This window comes from Phyllobates terribilis, unplaced genomic scaffold, assembly GCF_046119375.1.
Source record: "Phyllobates terribilis strain yellow unplaced genomic scaffold, ASM4611937v1 Scaffold_4__5_contigs__length_816908805, whole genome shotgun sequence".
Taxonomy (NCBI): domain Eukaryota; kingdom Metazoa; phylum Chordata; class Amphibia; order Anura; family Dendrobatidae; genus Phyllobates; species Phyllobates terribilis.
In genome coordinates, this window is record NW_027362764.1 from 667,064,447 (window position 1) to 667,086,693 (window position 22,247).

The following is a 22,247-nucleotide window of genomic DNA, read 5'->3' on the forward strand; positions in this document are numbered from 1 at the left end:
CATCCCAACTTCTTATCACCTGGGCCTCTTCACGCTAGGCTGGAAATTCCGGCTTTGACAAGGTCCGGGACATTTCTCCACAAGCGCAAGTAAGATCATGACTTAATGATGTCACGTTATGCACCATGAGGTTGCACGCGCTCTTCAGAGCCAGAAGTCCTGGCCTAGCATGAAGAGGCCGAGGGATTCCGGCAGTAATAAGATGTGAAGAAAACCGGTCACATGATGGTGAAGAGCGGAGAGATTGGAGAGGTGAGTATAAGTTTTTTTTTATTCTTTTCATTGCCCTTTACAGGGTGTGGAAGCACAGCACAAAAACAAATACATTTTGGCAAATGCGGATTTTTGTAATATTCAGTCCCACTGGAATACAATCACTCATCTCTAGTATTATAGCTTTGGAAGCACAGTTTCAACCCCTTTCAAGGGGATTATTGTTCATAAATAGAATTAATGTTAGACCTTCTTGCATCTTGCTTGTCTTCCATTTGCTGCTCTGTGTACAGTGGGTACGGAAAGTATTCAGACCCCTTTAAATTTTTCACTCTTTGTTTCATTGCAGCTATTTGGTAAATTCTAAAAAGTTCATTTTTTTTCATTAAAGTACACTCTGCACCCCATCCTGACAGAAAAAAAACAGAAATGTAGAAATTTTTGCAAATTTATTAAAAAAGAAAAACTGAAATATCACATGGTTATAAGTATGTCAATAGGTGATAAGTTGTTTTCACTGTACAACCCCTTTTAGCCTGCAGCTGTTGCTCTTATTGATGAATTGTTATGTATGCACAGTCATAGCCTAAAATTTTGAGAATGATACAACTTTGTTTTCACTAAGTTTGCTGCATCCATTTTTTATAGTGGCAATTTGTATTAACTCAAGATAGTTATGAAAAATGATCAAATGAATTGCAAAAAAAGTCAATCCTTGCCATAAAAATTTATTAAGTCACAAAAAACTTGTTTCCACTGAATTTCAACACTGCCACAAAATGACCTGCTTACATCACTTTAGTGATCTTTTCGTTAGATCAGGAGAAAGTGTTAGCGAGGACAAGGCAGCTGATATCACTTGTTATGCTGATTGAATTATAATAACAGACTGGTTGTGTTAAAAGGGGGCTGGTAATTGAATTTGTTGTTTTCTGTTTCCATGGTTACTTCCAAGTAAACACATGCGGTCACTAATGCTTTGCATAAAAGAGCTTTACAGGCAAGGTCATTGATGCTGGTAAGATTGCCCCTAAATCAACCATTTAATTGTTCATCAAAAGAGAGGCTCGATTGCTGTGAAGCTTGCTTCAAGGTACCCAAGAAAGTCCAGCAGGCATCAGGACTGTCTCCTAAAGAGAATTCAGCTATGAGATTGGTTCAACAGCAATGCAGAGCTTGCTCAGGAATGGCAGCAGACATCCGTGCATTTGCACACACAGTGAGGTAAAGGTTTTCAGAGGCTGGTTTGATGTCAAGATAAGCAGTAAAGAAGAACCTCAAGGACATAGTGACATTCTGTAGGAAGTACAGGGTTTGGACTGCAGAGGACTGTGGTAAAGCTATTTTCTCTGTTGAAGCCCCACTTTGAACATTTGGAAGAATGATTGATTGTCCAGACAATGAAAAAGTGAGCGCTACCATGAGTCCTGTGTCATGCCAAAAGTAAAGCATCCTGAGACCATTCATGTGTTGGGTTGCTTTTCATCCAAGGGCTCATGCACAATTTTGCTTAAGAACATTGCCAAATGAAAATGGTATCCAACCATCCTCCAAGAGCAACCATCAAGCAGGAGCAATTAAGTAATGTACAATACTTCTTCCAGCATGGTGGACCATGTCATAAAATAAAAGTGATAACTAAGTGATTTGGTGAACAAAGCATTGACATTTTGGACAGAACTGTACAGTATTTGAGTAAATGTGTGTATAGCTGTGTGTGGATATGTGTGTATATATACATATATATATACACACATGTACAGTATGTGTGACGCTCACAGCCCCAACCCTGGGAAGATGGGGGATTACTCGGAGCCGGATCCTATGTTTTTAATGGGGTGCAGCCGTGGCCTGGACCCGTTCCGTACCCAGGGCCGTCACATTAAAAAGGATGTAATGGGCTATCAGGGTTGAGTGGTTGCTATCGACTACGCCACCCGTGGTACCTGGTGAAGGCCACCATCGCTGCTGCAGTCCTCCGAGGGGGGATGTTGTGGCAGCCGAAGTTGTTACTACTCCCCACAGGCGGAGCAGGGCCTCAGGGCAGAGATGAGGATGAAGAGGGTTGTAGTGTAGGAGGTCTGGTGCTGCATAGTGCGGTGCGGTGCAGAAATAAAGAGTCCGGAGGCCATAGGGGTCGACTTCCAGGGTTTTTTACTCATGTTGGAGAGTACAGCTGCAAGGCTTCTTCCTGCTTCTCACGGAGTTCTGCGGTCACCAGGGAGGGGGGTCCGACAACCTCCGAGTAATTCAAGTGCTTAATCAGGACCCCTCATCAGAGTGTTCATAGACTTCAGACTGGTTCCTTTCCTGTCTGTGTGCGTCTAGATAGGCCGGGTCTCCCTCTGGACTTCGCTCAGAAAAAGGGTACGGGTGGCAGCTCCGCTCCTTCCGTTACCCGGTGGGATCCTCTGGGCCTGCCGGGCTTCCCTGACTAGGACGTAGAGTAGCAAAGTCAGGTGTCAGGGGCCGGTAACCCCTCTTGCAGCCGGAATCCCTCTGACTAGATCAGAACAGCGAGGACAGGTGGCGTATACCGCTCCGTCTGCATCCCCCTGGGATCCTTTTGCGGTGGAGCTACACTCCTAAGCTCCAGGCCTTCTTGGTTATGGTCCTTGACTGGGTTTGAGACATTTGTTTACTCCATCCTGCCCCTCGACTCAAGGCCAGGGTACGAAGGCCATGTCTCCATCCTCCACAGGTTCACCCAGAAGCCACGTTCAGGGATGGAGAACACAATCAAAGAACCATGAGCCAAGATGGCTGTTTATTAAATATGAAATATTAAGTGTAACTAAATGTGAGTCCTCCACTCTTACCCACTAATTGGTTCCCCCTATCTCTTGGTTCCCCAGTCTCCCGTTTTCCAGTAGGGGCAGCACACTAGTGCCAATTAGCCCTCTCTGGTGGGAGAAGTGTGGTGTTGGGTGTGGAGGTGGGGTCCTGACCATCGCACCATTCTTACCTCGAAGGAGGAACACCACACCCCATTGAAGAGGTGCAGCATCCCTGTGGCGGTCGAACCCTCAGGGGCGCCACATATGTACAGTATGTGTGTGTATTTCTGTGTGTGTATATATATATATACTGTATATATATATATATATATATATATATATATGCATACAGTAGGGTTCAAAATAATAGCAGTCCAATATGACTGACCAGATTAATCCCTGTTTTTGTTATAAATTATATTACCACGTGTCGAACAATTTACCAGTTGGTGCAGTAGATTCTAAGAAAACCAACAGACTCAGCATCCATGATCTGCATGTTTGTGAGTCTGTGTATTTGAATAATTAATTGTAAGGGGGTGTGTTCAAAATAATAGCAGTGTGGAGTTCAATTGGTGAGGTCAATAATTCTGTGAAGAAACAAATGTAAATCAGGTGGCCCTTATTTAAGGGTGAAGCCAGCACATGTTGTACATGCATTTCTCCTTGAAAGCCCGTGAAATATGGGTCGTTCGAGACATTGTTCAGAAGAACAGCGTACTTTGATTAAAAAGTTGATTGGAGAGGGTAAAACTTATACAGAAGTGCAGACAATGATAGGCTGTTCAGCTAAAATGATCTCCAATGCTTTAAAATGGAAAGCAAATTCACAGAGACGTAGAAGAACACAGAAGACTACCATTCGAATGGATCAAAGAATAGCAAAGGCTCAGTCAGTGATCAGCTCCAGTATGATCAAAGACAGTCTCAAGTTACCTGTGAGTACTGTGACAGTTAGAAGACGCCTGTGTGAAGCTAATCTCTTTGCAAGAAGTCCCCACCAAGTCCCACTGTTAAAATAAACACATGTACTGAAGAGGATACAATTTGCCAATGAACGCATCAACTGGCCTAATGAAAAATGGAGGAACAATTTGTGGACCGATGAAAGTATAATTGTTCTTTTTGGGTCCAAGGGCCGCAGACAGTTCATCAGACGAGCCCCAAACTCTGCATTCAAGCCACAGTACACTCTGAAGACAGTAGAGCATGGTGGTGCAATCATCATGATATGGACATGTTTCTCTTACTATGATGCCGGACCTATTTACTGCATACCAGGGATCATGGACCAGTTTGCATATATTAAAATACTTGAAGAGGTCATGTTGCCTTATGCTGAAGAGGATATGCCAAAAGTCAGAGCAAAATACGATTATCTATACAACAATATCCAACAATAGACAAAAAAGATCGCAGAACTAGTACCTTATTTTACCGTTTAAAAATGAACTTTTAATGTATATCTTTAAAATAGACATATTTAAAACAACAAACCACATTATCAATGCAAAATGAATGAAAGAAGGCGAGTGTCTCTCCTTATTACAACCATTGGGGTACAGGCAGGTTTGTAAGTTTCATATGTTCAGCATTTTAACAAAAAATAAAATGTCAGATTTTCTTTTCAAAACAATTTTGGAAGGTTACACTTAATTTTTGGTTTTGGGGATTTTATCTAAATGTGTCAGAAATAAAGAAAACACTTGCAAATTGCCATTTTCTATAAACTTTTAGAAGTATGCATTTGTTTACCTCCATGCAAATTTTTACAAAATACTACAAAATGACCCAAGATTCAAAAAGGAAGCCTTACAATAGTTATCAACTCAGATAATAACACCAATTTTCGATTTGTGAAAAACATGTTTTTAAATTTTATCTGTGCAGACATGAAGCCAAAATTATTTTGCCAATTTTTGATGCTGAATATTCCAGCAATGGCCAGCAGGTGTCAGTGTTATACTTTTGGACCAATTAAGTTTTCATACTGTGCATCATGATAACAAAGAAAAACTTCTCGCTTAAAAACAAAACCCACAAGCACTTCCTTCTGGCGATTGTAAGTTTATCAAGTAAAGGTCAATTAAATCCATTAAATCAATATTGATTTATCCCTTGGATAGAAGCAGGAGGAATATTATATTTAGCTGTAGAAAAGTAATCTTACAGCTCATTGTTTCCACTGCTGCATCAATTTATTCTCTCTTTTAATAAATGACTCTATTCATATTGATTTTGTATACAGTATGATAATGGTTTTGACAATAAATAGGATTATTCTTTATTTTTTCTTCCTCCAGATAAGAAGCCCATTAACATTTGATGCAAGAATTGAATAGACTTGATGAGTGGCAGTCGGGGGCTTTGGTTATGGTGAGAATAGAGGAGGCCGCGCAGTGTTTTGTGCATATGTAATTGTTTGTTTTCTCCAAATTTGCATATTATTTTCTCTTTCAGAAAACGGCATCTGGGAGACTGTTGTTCACATTCAATGGCTTCGTAAGGTCAGCCGCTCAAGAGATACAAAAGAAATTAAAATCCGAAGCAATTTATACATTTTAGTCATTTTTTTAAAGTATGAAATGTTATTCATTCCTCCGGCACAAGGTAAATGGTAGCATTTTTTAAAAAGTATTTTCTGAATTAAAGGGAAATTGTTCCCTTTTTTGCTTTTTTAATAATTAAAACCAAATATTGAAAGATATATTTTTTTCTAATCTGTTCTCTTTTTATTCTGATCACAATTTTTTATTCTATTTTCTGTATGTGATAATGAGGACCTGATCTGCCGATAACAGCATGCAGAAATACGCATACAGCAGCCAAGTGGAACAATATTAAGGAGATGTTCTTTGACTTCTAAGGCACAATTTTCTAGGCAGGTTTTTTCATCTGTGCAGAGGTCACTGTGCAGGGAGAGAGGTGAGGTGTGACATCACCTTATGTGAATAGTGTGATACTGTGTGATCTATATATAAATGTTACCTTTCATTATAATCCTTCATCAGATGACTACTGACAAGTGATCATGACTTACTTAGAAGAAAACAGACCAATACCAAAGACAAAAATGTGGCGGTGGTCTGAAGTCCAAAGTAATTTTCATTTTCAATCTCTGTCTATTTAGCGTCATAATCAAAACTATTGTCTAATATACTTGAATTCAAAATTCACTATCCTTCCCTAATTACACTATCTAACTGCTTTTCTTTATTTTCCCACTTCCTTTTTGATGGCGCTTTATTTGAGAACCTCAGTGCATGCTGGGATACTCAACCAAAGCGTCATCTGGGGGCAAGGTTAAGGTCACTGCCGCTACCCCTTCACTGAAACGAAGCTTCATCAATGACGCTTGTTTCAGGGGCTGTGCTAGTCCCTGCATGATGTACACTTTGCGATGTGCACAATGACAGTGTGCTCTCTGTTGCCAGCTCATATCAACAGCAATGACCCGGCAACAGAGCATTATCAGAATTCTCGGCGTGCAGAGACCAATGACATCATTTGTGGGGGTGGTTCTGGTCTCTGCACATCGGATATTCTGACACCGTGCACTGTGCACTCTGTTGCTTGCTCATTACTGCTGAGTCAGCAACAGAGAGCGCACTGTCATTGAGCACATCATACAATGCACTGATGATGCTTTATTTCAGCGAGGTGGCTGGAGCTGTGGTAGTGACCACAGCTTATGCCAACTGATGACGCTTCATTTGAATATCCCAGCATGCACTGGGATTCCCAAACGAAGCATCATCAAAAGAAAGTGAAAAAAATAGAAAGTCAGTTGGATAGTGTAGTTAGGGAAGGATAGGGGATTTTTAATTCAAATATATTAGAAAATAGTTTAGATTATGGCATTAAATGGATAGGGATTTAGGATGGAAGTTACTTTGGACCCCTTTAACCAACTGTGACAAACGATTTGAGGCACCAGCTCCGCCCCCCTGGTTCAGACCACTTATCCAGCTGGACTTCACTTCTGTGGTCAGCATCCTTGACCTGCATACCCTGGGCTCTTCTGTTGTTTCCTTGGTTCCATGATGTGGCGTAATGCTTAGGTACTAGGCAGCTTAGGCAGTAACAGAGGAGCCCAGGATGTTCCAGCTGCAGAAGAGAAGTCTGGCTGAAACAGGGAAAAGAATTCGGAACTGGATAGCACAAATACTCCTGCTTATCTCTACCTGTGATTGGAAGTTTTGCTGCCCCTAGTCCATTTTCATTACATACTTTTGTTTTTACTTCCTTGTTTGCTAAAATTGCTTCAGATGTGTTGAGAATATACATGTGACTTTTGCAGATTCTCAGCACCCATTAGAAAATGGATGAGGTCAGCCATAATCGAGCTCCATAGCCGACTCATGGGCTGTGTCTATGGTATGTACAGGGAGTGTCTACTATAGATGCCGGGGTTGCAATTGCACCCGGGTCCTGGAGGCTAGGGGGCCCAAAAAGTCCATCTGGCCCATATGAAAAGACCAATACTTCTAAAGAATTGCATTAATTGGGGGCCCCGTTGGAGCTTTTGCATTGGGGCCCATGAGCTTCCAGTTACACCACTAGATATGTTACATCCATTGTGTCCAGAGTAGGGGAGAGGACCTTCTTCTGTATTGTACTGGAGAGACACCTTAGTTTCTGTCCTCAGTGGCAAACTGATTTTCTTGTGTAAATCCACCTATTGGGATACACATAGGTAGATAGTGATACATATAACGCTGACCAATCAGAAAACTACTTTTGTTCAAACCAAGTTTAGATGCTGCAAATTAATATGAAGAACTAATATCAATTAATTGAAATGATTGATGGGTGTCACAGCCCCCAGACCCACATGATTAAAGGGATATTCCAGACTGAGAATAAAAGTCTGCAGACTCTCTTTGTAAATGCAGACTGCCTGTATTTCCCATGAAACGGGAGGTCATGTGACCCCCATGTATGGGATTTGTACAAACTTTGGAAGTTATGTTACTTGTGACTTTAACTTTCAAATTGATTTCATTATCCTTCCTATGCTCACAGCTACATCAGCTGATTGCTGAACTGTCTTCATTATTAAAAGGGCTTTAATTATTAATTTCTGCTCACTTTGGCCTGGGTTCATACTGCGGGGCTAGAATGTGAATGGTCAAACCTGTAACATAATCTCATTAATTCCTCCTTCATGAAGAAATGATTGATGAAAGTAAAGAACTGCGAGTAATCAGTTTTTATTAATTGAAGTTAACCTGCCATGTCTGTAATTGTGTTGACTGCCACAAATAATCAGGAGTCTTTGTCATGTTCTTCACATAGAAATAAATGGCCTCCCATTGTCAGTGTGTTATGATGACCACATTGTTCACATCCTTTAGAAACATCGCTGGGTATGAATGCTTTTTGCATGATCATTCTCAATCATAGCAAACGCCAAACCACAACTTGGACTTCTACAGCCTCTATGTATCACTGTACATAGCTTCCTACCTAATGAGTTAACAGTAAATCTGTCAGTGAGCTTGTTTTGGCAGCAGGGTCTGTCACCATTTCTTTACTGAATTATTTTCTAAACTGATATATGACCAGCTGAAAGTTGAACTTGTATTTTTATTTTATTATTTATTTCGTTTTTCAAGTGAATTAAAAGCCCTGCAAAAATAAGGTTTACAGACCCTGCATCAGAATGAGCTCACTTATGGATTCACTCTTACAAGAAATCACTCAGCAGGTTTTTGCTACCTCAACTGAGAGCAGCATAATTTAGACCCTGATTCCAATGATGTATCACTTGGTTTACTGGGTGCAGCAGTTGTGATACAATCAGCATTTTCATTACTGTATATGTAGCAGAGCTCAAAAACTGACCCCGCCCACACCATAGCTTTCTGTGTATATTGTCTATTGACAGTAAACTGATAGGGGAGGAGCTATAGTCCGTCAGTAATAAACTCCTGCAAATAAAACACTATTTGTGTTGAAACTACAGCACACAGACTAATAAGTGACACATTGCTGAAATCAGTGCCTCAGCCCCTATCTCATGCTGCCCTCAGGTTACATAGCAAAAAAGCTGCTGACTGATTCCCTTTAACCACAGACCAAAGAAAATATATAAACCCTTTAAAAATTAACTCTTAATTAATATATTTAAAAGCACCCATAACAATGTACACTGCTCAAAAAAATAAAGGGAACACTTGAACAACAGAATATAACTCCAAGTAAATCAAACTTCCGTGAAATCAAACTGTCCACTTAGGAAGCAACACTGATTGACAATCAATTTCACATGCTGTTGTGCAAATGGAATAGACAATAGATGGAAATTATTGGCAATTATCAAGACACCCTCAATAAAGGAGTGGTTCTGCAGGTGGGGACCACAGACCACATCTCAGTACCAATGCTTTCTGGCTGATGTTTTGGTCACTTTTGAATGTTGGTTATGCTTTCACACTCGTGGTAGCATGAGACGGACTCTATAACCCACAGAAGTTGCTCAGGTAGTGCAGCTCATCTAGGATGGCACATTAATGCGAGCTGTGGCAAGAAGGTTTGCTGTGTCTGTCAGCGTAGTATCCAGAGGCTGGAGGCGCTACCGGGAGACAGGCCAGTACACCAGGAGACGTGGAGGGGGCCGTAGGAGGGCAACAACACAGCAGCAGGACTGCTACCTCCACCTTTGTGCAAGGAGGAACAGGAGGAGCACTGCCAGAACCCTGCAAAATGACCTCCAGCAGGCCACAAATGTGCATGTGTCTGCACAGACGGTTAGAAACCGACTCCATGAGGGTGGTATGAGGGCCCGACGCCCACAGATGGGGGTTGTGCTCACAGCCCAACACTGTGCAGGACGCTTGGCGTTTGCCACAGAACACCAGGATTGGAAAAGTCGCCACTGGCGCCCTGTGCTCTTCACAGATGAAAGCAGGTTCACACTGAGCACATGTGACAGACGTGACAGAGTCTGGAGACGCCGTGGAGAGCGATCTGCTGCCTGCAACATCCTTCAGTATGACCGGTTTGGCAGTGGGTCAGTAATGGTATGGGGTGACATTTCTTTGGAGGGCCGCACAGCCCTCCATGTGCTCGCCAGAGGTAGCCTGACTGCCATTAGGTACCGAGATGAGATCCTCAGACCCCTTGTGAGACCATATGCTGGTGCGGTTGGCCCTGGGTTCCTCCTAATGCAGGACAATGCCAGACCTCATGTGGCTGGAGTGTGTCTGCGGTTCCTGCAAGATGAAGGCATTGAAGCTATGGACTGGCCCGCCTGTTCCCCAGACCAGAATGCGATTGAGCACATCTGGGACATCATGTCTCGCTCCATCCACCGACGTCACGTTGCACCACAGACTGTCCAGGAGTTGGCGGATGTTTTAGTCCAGGTCTGGGAGGAGATCCCACAGGAGACCATCCGCAACCTCATCAGGAGCATGCCCAGGCGTTGTAGGGAGGCCATACAGGCACGTGGAGGCCACACACAATACTGAGCCTCATTTTGACTTGTTTTAAGGACATTATATCAAAGTTGGATCAGTCTGTAGTGTGTTTTTCCACTTTAATTTTGGGGGTGACTCCAAATCCAGGCCTCCATTGGTTAATAAATTTGATTTCCATTGATGATTTTTGTGTGATTTTGTTGTCAGCACATTCAACTTTGTACAGAACAAAGTATTCAATGATAATATTTCATTCATTCAGATCTAGGATGTGTTATTTGAGTGCTCCCTTTATTTTTTTGAGCAGTGTATAAAGGAACAGTTATTCACATACAAGTATATATGAGGGAAAGGGGTAACAGGATAGGTACAGTACACAATCAGGCTTTCCCTATGATTCCCTAGTAGGGCTAGTGTCCTGCCTGACAGCGGAATTTTCAACCTAGCAAGTTGATGTGGTATCCCCGCTCCACGGAGGCTGTCCCTTACCTGACCTTATCCGCCCTATACAGACATACACATTTATAAAAAGACATTAAATAATGATGATAGGGCAGACAGTCATGTCACAGTTAACATGCTGAATGAAAAAATTAATATTTGACAGAGTCCATACACCAATTATATGAGTAGAGGGAAAAATGTAATACATATCAAGATTGACACTCAAAATAATTATTTCGTAGGCAAAGGTTCTCAGTGCAATGGTTGATTCAAGAAGGGCCCCGTCAGGGTATAGGGGTTGCAAAATTGCTACAATTTTCTATATGAACAATCTCCCCGGGACCCGTAAAGTGGCTCAATAACCAACCTTGAAAATACTAACTCAAACAATTCACAGTTCTGCAAATAGAAAATGTGAGCGACTATAATAGCAAAGGTCCACAAATAATGAAGGCCCCAAAATACACTCAACACCAAATGCAAAGAAATCTTATCAAGAACCCTTACGAGCACAAAGGTCAGACTGCTTTGACATAATTGTCTATCATAGACAATACATATAATTAACCCCAGATGATTGATAGTGCATATGACGCGCCCCTGGGCCTGTGTCGCGCTGCGTTGCGCACGCGGGAGCTTACCCGGAGCCGGATCTCTTGAGGGTCGTAGTCTCGTGGCGGTGACCCGGTCCGTGCCCAGGGAGTCAAACTGAGCGGCGATGTAACAGCGGTAGATGCAGGACGACTACGCCACCCGTTGAATGCAGCTATGGAGCTGCCGCTGCAGGACAGTCCGCTGAGGCCGGTGGATGGATGGTGCAGCGTAGATGGTATAACCCCCAACGGGAGGGGTATGGCCTCAGGGCAGCAGATGTGGATGATGGGGGTAGCAGGAACCACTCAGAGACGGTGCGGTGTAATTCAGGGTCTTTACTGGTAACAACGATAGACCCTCCCGGAGTACTTGCTAGTGAACGGGGCCTGGTCAGTCCTTGAGCAGATGGGATCTCCCCTGGCCAGGCGGAGTTGTAGGCCTCCCAAACTGACTGTACTCTTCTGGCTACCTTGCTAGAAGCGGATATAAGTAGCCCACGTCCCTGAGTGTACCGTGTGGTGCTCACCCGTATGGCCGGTGACTCGGGGCCTTCTAATGGCTTCCGCTCCACGATGGCGGTGCTGGTCCCACGCGTGTGACCGTGCCTTCGGGTTTCTGGGCCTGAGGACCTGAAATCCCCTGCCGGTCGGCTTCTGCTGCTGGGTAAGAGTTAGTCCCCACAGCCTCGGACGCCGGGTCCGGTAAGAAAGCTTCTCAGTCAGGGCGAGCTCTGCAGCTGCCAGCCCCTGACTCGTAGTAGTATTGCTTCTGCTCTTTCTTGTCTCTACTCTCCTTGACTCCAGGCTCAGGCCCCTGGACAGGGCCTGCCTGTGGAGCAGAGCCCATAGAGCAGCTCTGCTCCCTGTCTTCTCCTCTCAGAACTCCCTACCCTGCCTCAGACCCAGGTTTATATAGGGGAAGTCCTTCCCCTCCCAAGACTGGGCAGGAGGTGTGGCATGCACAGGATCCCTGACCAAAGGACCTCCCACCTGCTCTCAGACGTAATATCTCTATCACTGTGGCAACCAGACCCCTGGGGTGTCACATTTATGTAGACATTTTAGTGGTAAGGTTATATATTGCAAAAAAGAACTTCGGCACTCCAGTAATATTGATACAAGATGACTTTATTGCAGAAAATAGATCCCTTGATTGAAAAACCACAAATTATATCACTCGGATATTTTGGGGTCTCTTATAACCTAGTAGGGGTGTATTAGAAAATTCATACACCCCTACTATGTTATAAGAGACCCCAAAATATCCGAGACCATTTAGTCAGGGCCGATGTGGGCTCTACATGCACAGGGCCTATCCAACGCACTTTAGCGACTCCACGCCGAGGCACATTCCCCTGCTTGGGATGTCTCCAATGTTCCAACATCATGAAGGGGGAATCCTTTACACATCCGCATTCAGGGAAACGTTACCCCATTAAGGGTTATTTTTCTTGCGACTCGAGCTATGTCATTTACCTCATTAAGTGTCCGTGCGGCCTCGGATATGTTGGGGAGACCACCCAGCATATCCGTGACCGCATTTCACAACATAAATCCACCATTAGATGTGGACATACACTTCTACCAATTCCGGCCCATTTCTTGACCATGTCCCAATCAATATCACAACTTAGATATCAGGTGATTGATCATATACCTCAAAACAGGAGAGGGAGTGATCGCATTAAGAAATTAAAGGAACGCGAATCGTTCTGGATACACACCCTTCAAACTCTGGCACCAAATGGTCTAAATAGGGAGTATGAACTACAGCATTAATTGGTTTAATTCTCAAAAATTTGGGTGTGATTTTTTTCCTTTCTTTTTTCAATATTTGTCAATCTATGAATATTCTGTTTGTATCTGCATATAACTAGATATTATAGGTATATATACCGTTATTGTATCATGCGTCATATAATGCTTCTGATTTTTGTTTTTTTGTTCTCTCTTCTTTTTTCTATAGGTGTTTAATTAATCTTTTCACCAGTAATCTTTATGACATCTTGGATATCATGTTTAATATGGGCTATGGGACCCATTTGTATTTGAGTTTTGCTTTATCCTTTATATTCTTCCTCTTCCTACCTTTTCCTCCTCTTTTTCCCCCCTTTTTTCTTTTTCTTCTTCTCTTTCCCCTATTCCCTCTCTTCCTTCCCCTCTCCACTCTCTCTTTCCCTCTCTTTCTCTTCTTCTTTCCCTCTATTGCAAGAGCAATATCCATTGTGCACCATAGATACATCATAATAAAATAACAGGAAGCAACCTGTGCTTCATTCATTCCCTTTGCGCTCTACATACAGCTCCTGCTTCCGGCGTGCGTTCCATGTATCAGACTGGTATGCGTACCACACATAGCGCATGACCAGAAGTTTCGGCTTCCGACTTGCACTTCACGTCTCGGCATTTGGAGGCTGCTTACATTCCGACGTGCGTCCCACCCACTGCGCATGTCCGGATGTTCCTTAAAGGGCGCACATATACCGTTTGGACTCTTGATTAATTCCCATGGGCTGAGGCATATATAAAGAATTACACCCCACTGACCACTACATGACATGGCACACTGACGCATCCACATGGAAGGCATTTCCTAAACTTGCAGGTATGTTTCCCTATGGGTACAGATTCCGAACCTGACCTATGCTATAGCCGGTTCTTTAGTTTACTTTTTGTTTTCTCTTTATTAGCCATTTATATCCAGCTCCAATAACTTGCAGGAATATCGTGAATTCACAAAAATCCTATATTCAGTAAGTTTTGAACATTTTTTCTTTTCTTTTTCATTTTTCTTTGAATATCCTATTATTACAAATTGGTGACACTACTCTGCTACCATTCCTCTAATTATATCTAGATACACGGGATAGTCAATTCCTTTTTAGCTATTATTGCTCTATATAATAACTGTGTCCCTGACATAATACAAGTCATTAATCGGCGACACTATCTTGCTACTATTTCTTCTATCATGCTTATATATATGGGATAGCTATTGCTACTCATTTATGACTATTTTGCGCATTGATTGTGTCTCCAATACAATATTGTATAAACAATTAGATTTTGTCAAAATTGTGACATACTGTTTTTTACTTTGTTACTTAGAAAATATCTTGAAAAAGACCAAACAGGTCGAAACGTTGATATCATTTGTGGTTTTTCAATCAAGGGATCTATTTTCTGCAATAAAGTCATCTTGTATCAATATTACTGGAGTGCCAAAGTTCTTTTTTGCAATTGGAACACTCTTTTTCTTCAGAGCACCCAAACAGAACAGTGAGCGACCCCTCTCTCTATCTCATCTAAGATCATATATATGTCAGTGAAGGAAAAAAGCTGTTAACTGTAACCAGCAGACTTATCTGTTCACGATTCATTGATTCCTTAATAGTCACAGTCAGTTAATAGTCCCAGTCCCATCGCATTTCACCCCCTCCTAAGTTGGGGATTATCAGGGGACAATGATAGGAGAAAGCCTCAATGGGTCAATGGGCTTGTGTGGAGAGTAGATCAGTAAACTGATGGGAGCAGCGTTGGACCGGGAGGCACCTGAGCTGTAGTCCAGCAGTGATAAACTCCTGCTAATAAAACACTCTTTGTATTGAAACTACAGCACACAGCCATAATAAGTGACACATCGCTAAAATCAGTGCCTTAGCCCCTATCTCATGCTGCCCTAAGGTTACATAGTTGCTGACTGATTCCCTTTAACCCATTCTGCAGTCTGGTGTGTACTGTAATACATAGAGTATGATGAAGCCAAATATTTGCTGCTGTGACCCCCCCAACCTACTGTCTCGTTCACCTATACCAAGAAGACTAAGCCCACAAGGGCAGGGTCCTCCCCCCTTTGTACCAATCTGTCACTGTTCATTGTTATTTATATTTGTATTTTGTATGTAAGCCCTTTTTACATCTAAAGCAACATGGAATTATTGGTGCTTAAAAAATAATAATAATGAAATATTTTTTATTGCAAAATTGCTTGTTAGCCAAAAACAAATGCATTTAGATAAAAAAAAAGTGTCCGTATTCTGCAGGTGTAGTTGTTTCAATCATGAGGGTGTGAGAATATTTATTTTCCTATGTATTTTATTCTATGCAATAAACCGATATAGTTTCTGGAAATATGTGAGTTCTTCAATGTTGCAGCTGGACGTTCCCTATTTCTGCAGGTTAGTAGGTTCTCTATAGAATTTGTATTCTGAGCGCACAGAAGCTGTCACTTCACTTTATCAAGCTCATCCTTATGTAACTTACCTTGAACTGTGATACATAATAACCATTTTCATGAATCTTGGCTGCGCTATAATTCTGTATTGCTCTTATCTTCTCAATGACTCAGATTTCATTATTACTTTCTATCCTGAATATATTCTCTTCCATGAAGCTGCTATATTTAAATTAGATTGTAGTAGCTGTGACCGAAATCGTTACATTTACTTTTGCTATTTCCTATTTTTTTGTGTAAATATATAAAATAAGGTTTTAATATTAATAGAAAAAAAAATAGTTTTATAGAGATTGCTATAGAGTTTACTGGAAGTTGTCATCACATCAATGCTAGTGACCGTGGGTTTGACGACCATCAGATGTGGATGGAACATAGCGACCTCTCATATTTGTGGTCACGCTATGGAAATTTCTTCTTTTTGTTTTGTCAGCAGGCGGCAGTGTCACCCTAACCCTTTCTCCTGACTGTAAGCCCTTGAGTTAGAGGATCCGACCATGAGTTTACCAGACATTGACCCAATGGTATGTCTCGAGCCATTTGTCAAAAGTAGTGCCCTGAGGACTGGTCTTCAAAGTTTGATAGGTGTAAGTTCTGACTTCCAGAACTTTTGCTAATCAACTTGTGTGATGTGTCCCCTTCATTGTTTATGTAAAACATCACAGCTCAGTAGGATTGATTGGCAGTGCCCGATAGTGCTCATTCTCAATCTGCAGTATCAACCACTGCCACTGGATAGTGCTGATCAGAAGGAGTGCTAGAGCACATAACCCCACTGAACAAATATTAAAGGAGTTGTCCGGTTTTCTGATAAAAGTCTGCAGTTTCTCCATGTGACTGCGGACTTCAGAATCCTGACAGTGTGTATTGCGCACGCAAACCAGAGTAACAAAACTGGAGAACAGGGTCAGTATTCTATTGACAAGCATACTATTAGACCTTCCTCTGCCATTGTCAAACTCTCAGCTACCTATCGGTGCCCCGTAATTGTATTGGGAGATTGACAGAGTAAGCACCCTTTTACTGTTAAACTCCTTATACATCACTATGAAACACAACTGTGACGACATAGCATTTCTTCTTAATTATGCTAGACGTATATATAGTAGGCCCAGGAACATGAGCTATTGTTTATATGCGTCTGCACGTTGACTCTTGTTGTAGATTGATTTGATGTTTGTGAATTGTTGAATGGCTGCTGTTTACCTATTATATCAGCTTCTACAGTTTATTGTGTTCTAATTGAAATGTCAGTTTTTTCCAAGGAAGTATGGCTGGTAGGAATCTCAGTTTGGATCCTACCGAGGAGCTCCTCTTCAACTGGGTGTTATCCCGGGAGTACGGGGTTGGATATTCTCCTGTTTTTGCTCCGAGGAGGAGGCGTAGATTTTGGGTGCATCCACTCCTCACCCAGAGTCCTGCAAGAGGCCATTTTTCCAGGCTATATGAACATCTATGCAGGCATCCTGACAAATTTATGGCCTACACAAGAATGTCACTCGAGACCTTGATATTCTGCTGGAGGAGCTTCATTCAGCCATTACATTTCAGACTTTACGTTTTCGCCCTTGTATTTCAGAGGAAGAACGCCTTCTGCTTACCCTAAGGTAATTTTAATGTTTTATTTTACATAGTTAAAACATACAGTACAGACCAAAAGTTTGGACACACCTTCTCATTTAAAGATTTTTCTGTATTTTCATGACTATGAAAATTGTACATTCACACTGAAGGCATCAAAACTATGAATTAACACATGTGGAATTAAATACTTTACAAAAAAGTGTGAAACAACTGAAAATATGTCTTATATTCTAGGTTCTTCAAAGTAGCCACCTTTTGCTTTGATGACTGCTTTGCACACTCTTGGCATTCTCTTGATGAGCTTCAAGAGGTAGTCACCGGAAATGGTTTTCACTTCACAGGTGTGCCCTGTAAGGTTTAATAAGTGGGATTTCTTGCCCTATAAATGGGGTTGGAACCATCAGATGTGTTGTGCAGAATTCAGGTGGATACACAGCTGATAGTCCTACTGAATAGACTGTTAGAATTTGTATTATAGCAAGAAAAAAGCAGCTAAGTAAAGAAAAACGAGTAGCCATCATTACTTTAAGAAATGAAGGTCAGTCAGTGCGAAAAACTGGGCAAACTTTGAAAGTGTCCCTAAGTGCAGTTGTAAAAACCATCAAGCGCTACAAAGAAACTGGCTCACATGAGGTCCGCCCCAGGAAAGGAAGACCAAGAGTCACCTTTGCTTCTGAGGATAAGTTTATCCGAGTCACTAGCCTCAGAAATCGCAGGTTAACAGCAGCTCAGATTAGAGACCAGGTCAATGCCACACAGAGTTCTAGCAGCAGACACATCTCTACAACAACTGTTAAGAGGAGACTTTGTGCAGCAGGCCTTCATGGTAAAATAGCTGCTAGGAAACCACTGCTAAGGACAGGCAACAAGCAGAAGAGACTTGTTTGGGCCAAAGAACACAAGGAATGGATATTAGACCAGTGGAAATATGTGCTTTGGTCTGATGAGTCCAAATTTGAGATCTTTGGTTCCAACCACGGTGTCTTTGTGCGACGCAGAAAAGGTGAACGGATGGACCCTACATGCCTGGTTCACACCGTGAAGCATGCAGGAGGAGGTGTGATGGTGTGGGGATGCTTTGCTGGTGACACTGTTGGGGATTTATTCAAAATTGAAGGCATACTGAACCAGCATGGCTACCACAGCATCTTGCAGCGGCATGCTATTCCATCCGGTTTGCGTTTAGTTGGACCATCATTTATTTGACAAATGACAACGACCCCAAACACACCTCCAGGCTGTGTAAGGGCTATTTGACCAAGAAGGAGAGTGATGGGGTGCTACGCCAGATGACCTGGCCTCCACAGTCACCAGATCTGAACCCAATCGAGATGGTTTGGGGTGAGCTGGACCGCAGAGTGAAGGCAAAAGGGCCAACAAGCATCTCTGGGAACTCCTTCAAGTTTGTTGGAAGACCATTTCCAGTGACTACCTCTTGAAGCTCATCAAGAGAATGCCAAGAGTGCGCAAAGCAGTCATCAAAGCAAAAGGTGGCTACTTTGAAGAACCTAGAATATAAGACATATTTTCAGTTCTTTCACACTTTTTTGCTAAGTATATAATTCCACATGTGTTAATTGATAGTTTTGATGCCTTCAGTGTGAATGTACAATTTTCATAGTCATGAAAATACAGAAAAAATCTTTAAATGAGAAGGTGTGTCCAAACTTTTGGTCTGTACTGTATTTGTACTCTACAGTTATATGAAAAAGTTTGGGCACCCCTATTAATCTTAAACTTAATGTTTTATAAAAATTGGTGTTTTTGCAACAGCTATTTCAGTTTGATATTTGTAATAGCTGTTGGACACAGTAATGTTTCTGCCTTGAAATGAGGTTTATTGTACTAACAGAAAATGTGCAATCAACATTCAAACAAAATTTGACAGGTGCATAAGTATGGGCACCTCACCAGAAAAGTGACATTAATATTTAGTAGATCCTCCTTTTGCAAAATTAACAGCCTCTAGTCGCTTTCTGTAGCTTTTAATGATTTCCTGGATCCTGGATGAAGGTATTTTTGACCATTCCTCTTTACAAAACAATTCCAGTTCAGTTAAGTTTGATGGTCGCCGAGCATGGACAGCCCTCTTCAAATGATCCCACAGATGTTCAACGATATTCAGGTCTGGGGACTGGGTTGGCCATTCCAGAACATTGTAATTGTTCCTCTGCATGAATGCCTGAGTAGATTAGGAGCGGTGTTTTAGATCATTGTCTTGCTGAAAGATCCATCCCCTGCGTAACTTCAACTTTGTCACTGATTCTTGAACATTATTGTCAAGAATCTGCTGATACTGAGTGGAATCCATGCGTCCCTCAACTTTAACAAGATTCCCGGTGCCGGCATTGGCCACACAGCCCCAAAGCATGATGGAACCTCTACCAAATTTTACTGTGGGTAGCAAGTGTTTTTCTTGGAATGCGGTGTTATTTTGCCGCCATGCATAACGCCTTTTTGTAGGACCAAACAACTCAATCTTGGTTTCATCAGTCCACAGGACCTTCTTCCAAAAAGAAATTGGCTTCTCCAAATGTGCTTTTGCATACCTCAGCCGACTCTGTTTGTGGCGTGCTTGCAGAAACGGCTTCTTTCGCATCACTCTCCCATACAGCTTCTCCTTGTGCAAAGTGCGTTGTATAGTTGACCGATGCACAGTGACACCATCTGCAGCAAGTTGATGCTGCAGCTCTCTGGAGGTGGTCTGAGGATTGTCCTTGACTGATCTCACCATTCTTCTTCTCTGCCTTTCTGATGTTTTTCTTGGCCTGCCACTTCTGGCCTTAACAAGAACTGTCCCTGTGTTCTTCCATTTCCTTACTATGTTCCTCACAGTGGAAACTGACAGGTTAAATCTCTGAGACAGCTTTTTGTATCCTTCCCCTGAACAACTGTGTTGAATAATCTTTGTTTTCAGATCATTTGACAGTTGTTTTGAGGAGCCCATGATGCCACTCTTCAGAGGAGATTCAAACAGGAGAACAACTTGCAAGTGGCCACTTTAAGTAGCTTTTCTCATGATTGCATACACCTGGCTGTGAAGTTCAAAGCTCAATGAGGTTACAAAACCAAAAAAAAGTGCTTTAGTAAGTCAGTAAAAAGTAGGTAGGAGTATTTAAAACAAGAAAATGATAAGGGTGCCCATACTTATTCACCTGTCAAATTTTGTTTGAATGCAGATTGCACATTTACTGTTAGTACAATAAACCTCATTTCAAGGCAGAAACATTACTGTGTCCAACAGTTATTACATATATCAAACTGAAATAGCTGTTGCAAAAACACCAATTTTTATAAAACATTAAGATTAATAGCGGTGCCCAAACTTTTTCATATAACTGTATATGTTCAAAATTCTGATGTAGCATATGTTTTTAGTTGATATGAAAAATTTGATTTGATGAAATATTAACAAATCATCAACTCTAATCTTTGCAAACCCTCAAAATCTATGTATACGTTTATTAAATTATTATTTTTTTTTTTACATTTTAGGTTTCTTGCAATGGAAGAATCTTATGCTGCCCTTCATTTAGACTTTCTCCTTAGTAGGACAACAATTTCCAATATTGTGAAGCACGCCCGTTCACAAATCTGGGATCGTCTTAAGGTGAAAGTGATGCCGGCGCCAACCCCAGAACTCTGGGAACGGATCGCATTAGGAATGTACCAGACTCCTCAGTTTCCCAATTGTCTGGGTGCTTTAGAAGGAAAGCACATCCGGGTCAAGATGCTGCCAAACTCAGGGTCCCAATACTACAATTGTAAGCAATATATTTCCGTAGTGCTGCTGGCATTAGTTGACAGCAACTACAATTTTATAATTGTAGATATTGGGGCCTACGGAAGAACTGGAGATTCTTGAATCTTCAGTTCTTCCTTAATGGGTCAGCGACTTAAGGACAATCAACTGTGGTGCTACCCCCTGGAATCTTCTGTCTTCAGCTGGTCAGCCACTTCCTTATATAATAGTGGCTGATGAGGCATTTCAGCTTACACGTTATGTCATGAGGCCTTATCTTAGATGCAATCTTGACAGACGTTTTAGGATATTTAATTACAGGCTAACTCTGCACGGCATCTGGTAGAATGCACCTTTGGTATTTTGACCGCAAAATGGAGGGTATTGCTTAGTGCCCTCCAGTTAAGCGAGCAAAATGTGAATGGTGTCATTAAGGCCTGTGTAATATTACACAATTTTACCTGTATCCACGATTCGTCTGCATCTGTGGATGTTGAGGGAGGATTGGTCAACAATCCTGGTCCAATTGCACAGGCTTTGCCCAGACGCAGAGATCTTTCAGGCCTCAGAGTCCGTGAACTTCTTGCGGATTATTTTCTGACACCTGAGGGATCTATACCCTGGCAAGAAAATGTTGCCATATGATGTGTCAAATAATCTTGTTCTTTATTATGACTTTACTTATAATAATCAGGCTATGTGTTTTTTCATAATAAATAATGTAATGAATGCACACATCCCTTATTAAATGAAAAGACATATTTTGTGATAACAACTAAAATTTAAGTTTAATTTTTAAACATGTTTAAATAAATTAAGCCTTGTTTTTGGCACAGCAAAAAATATATTTTCCTTTGTCAAACCTTGAGTAATGTAAACAATCACACTTAACTATAATTGTAAAAATGAATGATGTGATGTGGAGGGGAAGGGTGGTGTTGAGAATGTTTGGAATTGGGGGGGTTGTTGTGGGGTTGTAGGCAATGGCACAATGTTTGCAGGGGGGTGGATATGGGGTGGGTTTAGGGTTTCTTGGCTGTGCCCATAAGCTTCTGGAACAGCATATGGCCAACCAAGAGCTCTTTGTCTGCGATGCCAAATAAAGGAGCATTGCTGATGAGCACCTTGATGTCAACCTTCACCTTGGCCATAAAATTGCGAATAGGTTGTTTGTGGCCCATGATAGGAATGGTCACCATACAAATAGCCTTGTGAGGGACCACATGATGGATGCAT

At 41.8% G+C, this 22,247-nt stretch overlaps 1 pseudogene; it reads left to right on the forward strand.

The window, feature by feature from the left end:
• The first annotated feature begins 225 nt into the window (after positions 1 to 225).
• LOC141264707 (uncharacterized) lies at positions 226 to 21,656 on the forward strand (annotated as a pseudogene).
• The last annotated feature ends 591 nt before the right edge of the window (positions 21,657 to 22,247 follow it).